The 8,481-nt window shown below is 43.4% G+C and overlaps 1 long non-coding RNA gene across 1 annotated transcript; it reads right to left on the reverse strand.

The window, feature by feature from the left end:
• Positions 1 to 4,169: 4,169 nt before the first annotated feature.
• On the reverse strand, positions 4,170 to 6,168 carry LOC136716878 (uncharacterized). The gene is made up of 3 exons (XR_010805157.1): positions 6,079 to 6,168; positions 4,773 to 5,234; positions 4,170 to 4,540 (listed from the first exon to the last, which is right to left on the reverse strand). It is a non-coding gene; the product is annotated as an uncharacterized LOC136716878 (long non-coding RNA).
• Between the last annotated feature and the right edge of the window lie 2,313 nt (positions 6,169 to 8,481).

Consider the following 8,481-nt stretch of genomic DNA (forward strand, 5'->3'; position numbering starts at 1 on the left):
ATGGTGGTCATAAAGGGATGGACATGGTCAGAAACAATGCTCAGGTAGGCCGTGGCATTTAAACGATGCCCAATTGGCACTAAGGGGCCTAAAGTGTGCCAAGAAAACATTGAATAAACCATTATGAATATGATTCGGCCCTATTGTTACATTATTATTATTTGATGGGCTGATGTGAGACGAGCTTCTTTCATTGGGAGAGTGTAGTGCAATGACTGATTTGTTTGATTGTGGTTTGAAGGGCTGCAGGTGAGAGAGGGAGCGGGGGGCACATATAGACCTGCTAAGGCAGGAGAGAGGAAGGCTGTATAATGTGATGGATTGTCCTCTAAGGTTGAGCATGTTCTTCACTGTCTCTTTATTGTGTGTCAGCGTGGGAGCTCCTGCCTCATTGAATGTGAACAGTGAAGCACCGCGTCTCTGCTTGTCAGTTTGTGTTCTACCTCCCCCTAGTGGCAAATAAAGGTCAATGAAGGAGAATGACTGTAAACCTTTTCTTTTTCAAACACCCTGCTTTAGCGCCTTCTTGGCTCCACATTCAGAACCATTTATGAGAAACAGTTCCATTAATTAAGAAAAGAACCTACAAGGAGCTAATTAGTAATACAATAAATTATTAACAAAATATATAAATAAGATATACAGCCTACTGAGCATCGACTGAGGGGATGTAGTGCCTCAGAAAACATGTCTGTCCAGTAGGTGAAATGAGTTCAAGCTTATACTGTTGTACCTATAACATCAACAATAATAATAACAATTTAAGAAAACAAGTTATTAAAAATGTGCTACAGTTAAACTCATATTTTATAATTCAGCATAAAATAAAGAACAAACCGCCGGTCATGAATCTGCTGTCACAGGACAAGACCGCTCTGTAACTGACAGATACAGAGCGGTTTTAGCCGATCCATGACCTGTGAGTCAACACATTGCCTGATCTGCCACCCCCGCTGAAGTTTAAAAGCGACCCAACATGGCTTTACATACGTTTAATCATGGCTGAATTCACAGGTAACTGCCATCAATGCACAATTGACTGATAACACAATTTGATATGCTGCTGTGGTGTGTTATTTCAGCAGGACACACAGTCCCTAACAGCAATTAGTGATTGATTGATTTATCTTAGGGAGACAAAAGGACATTGATTGTTGACTTGATCATCAAGGTCACCCAGCCATTCTCTGTGGTGGAAGATGAGAGATTCAAGGCCTTTGTTAAGAAGCCTGAACCCAACTATGTGCTTCCTTCAAGGCACACTCTCAAGGCAATGGTGGGCTCAAGGTACCAACAAACCTGGGAAAAGGCAATTGCTGAAGTGGCTGGAGCAGCGGTGGCTAGACCTGGTCCTGCAGGGCTGCAGGGTGTACAGGTTTTTGTTCTATCCAGATTGTTAATGGCTTAAATGAACCAATTGTGGGTCTTAATTAGGTACAATTGCCTTGTGTTCAAGACAGGGTTGGCCACCCCTGGTCTAGAGCTGGGTTCAGATCCTGGTGCAGCACCTGTCTTCTAGAAATCTGTTGTGTGTGGTGTGTGTCAGTGCCAGAGGGGGCAGTGTCAGGCTGATACACCAGAGCTTTGAGAACATGTGAAGGGAGTCCTTGTGGCTCACTGCATGGTGTGCTGGTCTAGATGTCATGAGGACCTGGGTTCAAATCCTGGCAGGCCACCTGTTTCTGGTGAAATCTCTTGGTCATGTACTTGTACTTTGTCAGAGGGGGCAGTGTGAGGTAGTTGATCAGTGAGCATGTGTGTATGGTGTGGCTCACTGCATGGAGTGCTGGTCTGAAAGCTTGAAGGCCCAGTGTTCAAGTCCAGGCTGAGGTGCATGCTACTGAGGTAAGTACATGATAGAGGACAGAGTGGGTTGTGTGAGACTGGAGGAGGTAGTTTAGGCTGGGTGGGGTGGTCTAGGGTAAGACAGCTGCAGAGAGGAGATGTTGGGTAGAATGAGGTAAGTGGTTGTCTAGGGTTAGATGATTGAGGATAAGAGAGGTGAGGTGTCAGGCATGTAGTGGTTGGGCTACAAGGAGGGCACATGTAGTCTAGGAAAAGAGGACTGTGTGCAGGTTTGGTCTATATTTAAAAAAAAGTTGCAGTCTCTTGCACCCCCTCAATCTAACCCAACCCAGTTTTTTTAACTTCCTCTCCCCTCATTCCAGCCCACTCCATCCATGACATCTGTTACCCTAGACCACCCCACCCACCTTTCTAACCTAAACTCCCCCTCCACTCATTCTACTACAACCCACTCTACCCCTGGTATCCACACATTGGTTAGTATTATATCCCTTAATGTACTTACCTCAGCAGCATGCTCCTCAGCCTGGACTTGAACACAGGTCCTTTGAACTTTCAGACCAACACTCCATGCAGTGAGCCACACATATTCACTGATCAAAGATCTGGTATATCTACCTCACACTGCCCCCATCTGACCCTAAAACAAAGCACAAGTCCAAGAGATTTGCAGAAGACAGGTGGTGCACTAGGATTTGAACCCAAGTCCTATTGGCTTCCAGACCAGCACTCCCTGCAGTGAGCCACAAGGATTCCCTTCACACTTTCTCAAAGCTCTGGTGTTATCAGCCTGACACTGCCCCCTCTGGCACTGAAACACATCATACACAATTCACAAGCATTCATGGAAGAAAGACACTGCACCAGGATTTGAACCCAGGTCCTGTGAGGCTTCAGACCAGCACACAACACAATGAGCCACAAAGGACTCTGCATTTGAATACTCAGATATCTGATATATCCACCTTACACTGCTATGTAAGGCTAATCTGATCGATGTTGCTAGATATGGAAATCTGGCACATATAGTTAAATGACTAACATGATTTTAACATGATTTAAACACTTTTATTGAACATTCTCAAAGCCCAGCAACTTCATTACTTACTTCCCCTCAAAATTTGCTCCTGATACACAATACATGCAAGTGACTTCATTGCAGGCCCTCAGTCTCGCCAGTGAATTCTGTATTTATATTTTATTTCAAAATTAATACTGCACAATGAACAATATCAGTATTTTACTGACTGAACTGTTTTTCAAGTTCAAATGTATGCAATAAATTAATGTTAATAAAGACTGTTTCTATTTTGTTTAAGTACTGCTCATTTATTTAACATACTGTACAGAGTGTTACCTATGCCTACTGCATTTATATTTCAAAATCTCAGTCTACATTTATATTTGGACACATCCTTAAAGCACTGTTTAGATTATGCCTAGCTTTCCTATCTTCTTTTACAATTCATTTTTGTATTCTTTCTAATGTCTAGATTATTTTTACATGACTGTGGATTAGTGCTTCTTAAACCATGCACATGGTCTTCTTATTACTGAGCACAATATTACCGTAATGCCAAAAGGAAGAGTGAATCGTGATGGTTTCAGTCTGAAGGAAAGTGGAAGATTTGGTTTTGGGAATGAAAACAGATGTCCAGCTGCTCCCCTCTCAATCCAAGGCACCTATATCTTTTAAGGTTAGTATTTCAAGTCTCAAATGTGGGTCAAACAGGGTCAGACATGTTAAAATGTAAATGCAAATTAGACACCTTCACTGCTAAAACTAAAAACAAATGCACATTTTTCAAAATGCAATACTAACCTACACAAGACATTAACTGATTTATCTCAAAGGTTTGAGTTATGCTCTTGAATTTGGCAGGGTGGATCATGTGACATTACCAAACTAAACTAGACAAAATCAATGAGCTGCCCGTGAATCACAACATACAAATCCCTATCAAACCTTATTGCAGTTTCATTTATTGATTGTGTAAAATACTCCAACAAATCTTGTCAAACACCTTCTTTAGAAGTGTATGGAAAAAAATTGAAGTAAAAAGACATTTCTGTGGCAATAGCTTCTTGAAAACTACTCTTATAAACTAACATGGGCAAACATGTTACGAGACATTTCATGTTAATATGCACAGACACCAACATATCAACATGGCTAGGGCCAAGGCCAGCGCACCTGTGTCACAGTAGCACCAGCGTTTAACCTGCTGGATGAGAGCCATGGTGCTGCAACAGCAGTTCGGCTTTATCTGACATATATTGCATTGTACATCAGCATCTTTTGCACACTAAACAAATACCACACAGTGCTCGAGTGCCTGCCAGTCCCAAGCAGCGTCCTGGCACTCCTCTCCTCGGCCTGGCTCCCTCTGTCTCCCCGGTCCGCCATTTGCACTAGATTAACATTTAGACGTCAAATCATATGCAACAGCGCCCAGCCTATTGATTACACTACACCACCTTGGTATTGCACGAGCAGGAGGAGTTCCTAATGAACAGATCAAATTAACCATAAATATTTAAACACACAAAACAGTGGCCAGCTGTTTCTCCTGTAGAAAGAGAAAAACTATGAATGACCAAACATAACTGACAATATACTAAAGTAACTTTTTAATATAAAAAAAAAAACAGTAAACTGCCTAAAATAATAAAAATAATACATTACCTCAGGTGACCCAAACCAATCCAGTGATCTTCCCTCTTGTTCATCCTACTGAATACCAACAAAAAAACACTTAGACTGGGGGAACCAGCACACGAACAAGCACAAGACACATGGAGAGCATGTGTTCCTATGAGTGTGTTATACAGGGGGGCGATTGCCAGGAATGCTTAGTGACTGAATTATTGGTGGCAATTAAGCAGAACTGGTCTCACCTGCTGCACATCAAAGGTGCAAGAAGCTTTTTGTGCAAATGCAGACATGAATACAAGAACTCAAATACCTTATCAAACTGTTGAGAATTAAACTAGTGAATTCCGAATCCTAAATCTTCCCGGGGTGTGGTGCAGCTGTGTCACTGTTATCCACAACTGTGTCTTAGAAAACTCTTACAATCCTGTTATAGTCTTAGTGGTGGCATCCACAAAATAGACAGATCTGCATACACTTTTAAGACCTTTCTCCCCAATGGACATTACTCAGCTCTCCAAGTAACATGAGATGCCCAGAGCAGCATACAGGCATGATGAGTTAACCCAAAGTCACATGGGAGGACATGCAGCTCCGAACTCCCCAGGGCTGCTTTACTTGCAGACCACTGCGCAATGAGAGGGTGCTACTGATGTGCAGATGAGGTTTCAGTCCAGGCTGCACTGGGACAATCGCCAGTCTGTGCCGACACATTCACAGCAGATGGATTGAGGCCAGTGAATCAATCGGCTGCTGACGGGGCTTTCTCCTGAAACTGTAGAGAGAACTGTGTAAAGACAAGCAGAAGCCAATTAACATGAAATCCCACAGCTTCTTACTGGGAGTGTAGAGAACTGTTCACATGCTGAGGGGCACAGAATACAGATCATAATATATATATATATATATATATATAGATATATATACATACATAAACAAACTGCCCATCTATAATCCTATTTACAGTCAGAGGTCTTATGGCCACAAATAATTTAAACAATTGAATTAAAGATTGTTGGATATGTTTCTTTGTTTGTCAATCCTGAGCTTTTTTCAGAAAATTGACATTTGACATAACATAACACAGATTATTACAGAATCTTAAAAACAATCAGCTGTTCATGACAGTATTACATCCAACACCAACATATACTAGAAACAATTTCACTTGTAATATGTATTATAAGTCAAATTATGTTTCCAGTAAATCTGAATACAGTATATTGGATCAGGAATGTATTCTATTCATACAAGATGTATACTATACTAAGTGTTAAGGAAAAAACGTATTAAACACATGTAAGGGAGGCTCTGTTTTTATTCTGTATTTTTCATTTAAGAGAATTTGCCCTTCTGGCAACCTGGGGTGATGTAGAGCATCAGAATGACAATTTAAGGTGCAAAATAACGTTGACAATTGAAATGCTGCAATTAAAATGGGTCCAGATGTGACCAAAGGCTGCTATATTGTTTACACCACTGGGAGATACTCATGCAACTGGACCCAATCCGTATCAAAATTACTCATGAATCATTATTTTGTTAGATTTTTAGAATGTGAAAAGTCACTTAAATATAACTCCAGAACAATGCTAGTGTAAACAAATGACGTCACGCACAGAATGCTGCAGGCGGCGCGTCACACTGTTGTTTCCCGAGTTGTGGCTTCTGTCACTAAAACCGCGTCTAGTCCCGTCCATAGACCCGCACCTGCGTGAAACAGGACAAAACCCGCTGCTCACGCAATATACAGCTCACGCTGAACACGGTGCCCTGGATTCAGCTTCAATCACACACGGGCTGCAGCGGATTTACCGCGGGGGACGATTCCCACGTCCTCTCGTCGGAGGCCGGACCTCCGAAGTGCCGCTGTGTGCACGACCAGGTGAGGACGCTATTGCGCCAATCGTTCCTTCTTGTCCTTCTTTCTAACGTGTGGCAGAGCTTTTGATCATCTCTGTAATGTCAGCGCTTACAGTTTGCACAATAATGGAACCGCGGACACTGTAAGGGTTTGTGAGCCCCAGACGCGGCTCTGTTTTCATATATTGCTCAGGATTTACAGAGGCGTTGACCACATGGGGGCTTAGCCCGGAGTCACAACCCAAATAGCGGGGTCCCGGGGCACCCTCCCCCGGAAGACAAACCTATATTTTCAACAGCTAAACACCATAGTTATACGTGTATATAAAACTGGAATGCAAACCGCCGAGCACGAGCGAGATTGCTGTCCGCCATCTTGTGTGCTCAAAGAACGCGAGAGGCGCGAGTTCGGCACAGCGGTCAGTTGAACACAGATGTGAGTCCAGGCCTGTTCATATTCATATTCCCATTTCACTGCTCACTGCACATGCGTATTGTATTAAATGCAAATAAACTCAAATAACACGACTCGTTCCTTGTCAGTTGAAGCTGCTGGATATTTTTCATTTTTGATGAAATACTGTGAAATGTGACTGTCAAATGGGTTGAGATCAATCCGTCTGTAACTGTTCTGCTGTGCGATTACAAACAGTTGCAAACATGCTGATCTTGACAGCTTTGTAACACATTTGAAAGGGTGTTGGTTTGCAGACAGTCATTTTGAGTGTGTTATTGTATCTGCACACACACGTGTACGACTCAGGACATCTGTCTCCCTAAAATGAACCAAATGTGTTTAATGAATGATATTGTATGTTCACTTGCTTTGTGGATTACTGAAATGTGTGCTATTTCTTTTATGAACTGTATTTTTGAATATTGTATGGAGCTCATTTGTATTGGGTTTTTAATGTACATTTTATTGTGCAGCTGAGATACATGTTGCATATTTGATGGCTCTTGTTCGTGTCAATAATGATGCTGCATTACAGTGTCAGTGTTATTACTGTGGATTTGATATCAGCTGTGTTTTCATATTGCGATGCATTACAGTGTCTGTATCACATGATTTGCGTTTAATTATGTACTATTGAAATGTAAGGATGATCAATGAAACACACGAATAGTGGAAAGCATTTTTAAAGGGCAACTGCCCCCACATTTTGTGCTGCCAAGAGCCGACCCCCCATTTCAACGCACCCCAGTGATGGCCCCCACTTTCAACGCACCCCAATTTCGTCCCAATGCTTCAGCGCACCCCAGTGATGTTCCCAATTTCAACGCACCCAAGTGTTGACCCCGAGTTTCAGTGCACAACAGTTACAGCCCCCTGTCTCAGTGTACCCCAGTGATGACCCCCACTTTCAATGCACTCAGTCATCTTACACAGGAGGTGTGCTCCCAGTGCCCGACCTCCCAGTTTCCACACCACAGCTACAAGGTGTTCGTGCTGCCAGAAGCCCGACCCCCAGTTTCAGTGCACCCCAGTGATGACCCCAAGTTTCAACGCACCCCAGTTACGGCCCCCAGTTTCAACGCACCCCAGTGATGACCCCAAGTTTCAACGCACCCCAGTTACGGCCCCCAGTTTCAACGCACCCCAGTGATGTTCCCAATTTCAACGCACCCCAGTGATGACCCCAAGTTTCAACGCACCCCAGTGATGGCCCCGAGTTTCAACGCATGCCAGTTACGGCACACAGTTTCAACGCACCCCAGTTATCTCCCTGAGTTTCAACGCACCCAAGTTACGGCCCTCAATTTCAACGCACCCCAGTGATGACCCCAAGTTTCAACGCACCTCAGTGATGGCCCCGAGTTTCAACGCATGCCAGTTACGGCACACAGTTTCAACGCACCCCAGTTATCTCCCTGAGTTTCAACGCACCCAAGTTACGGCCCTCAATTTCAACGCACCCCATTTATGGACCCCAATTTCAACGCACCCCAGTGATGGCTCCCAGTTTCAACGCACCAAAGTGATGTTTCTAATTTCAACGCACCCAAGTGATGTTCCCAATTTCAACGCACCCCAGTGATGTTCCCAATTTCAACGCACACCAGTTAAGGCCCCCAGTTTCTACACACCCCAGTGATGGTCCCAATTTCAACGCGCCCCAGTGATGGTCCCAATTTCAACGCACCCCAGTTACGGCACA

This window comes from Amia ocellicauda, chromosome 21, assembly GCF_036373705.1.
Source record: "Amia ocellicauda isolate fAmiCal2 chromosome 21, fAmiCal2.hap1, whole genome shotgun sequence".
In the NCBI taxonomy this organism is placed as follows: Eukaryota; Metazoa; Chordata; class Actinopteri; order Amiiformes; family Amiidae; genus Amia; species Amia ocellicauda.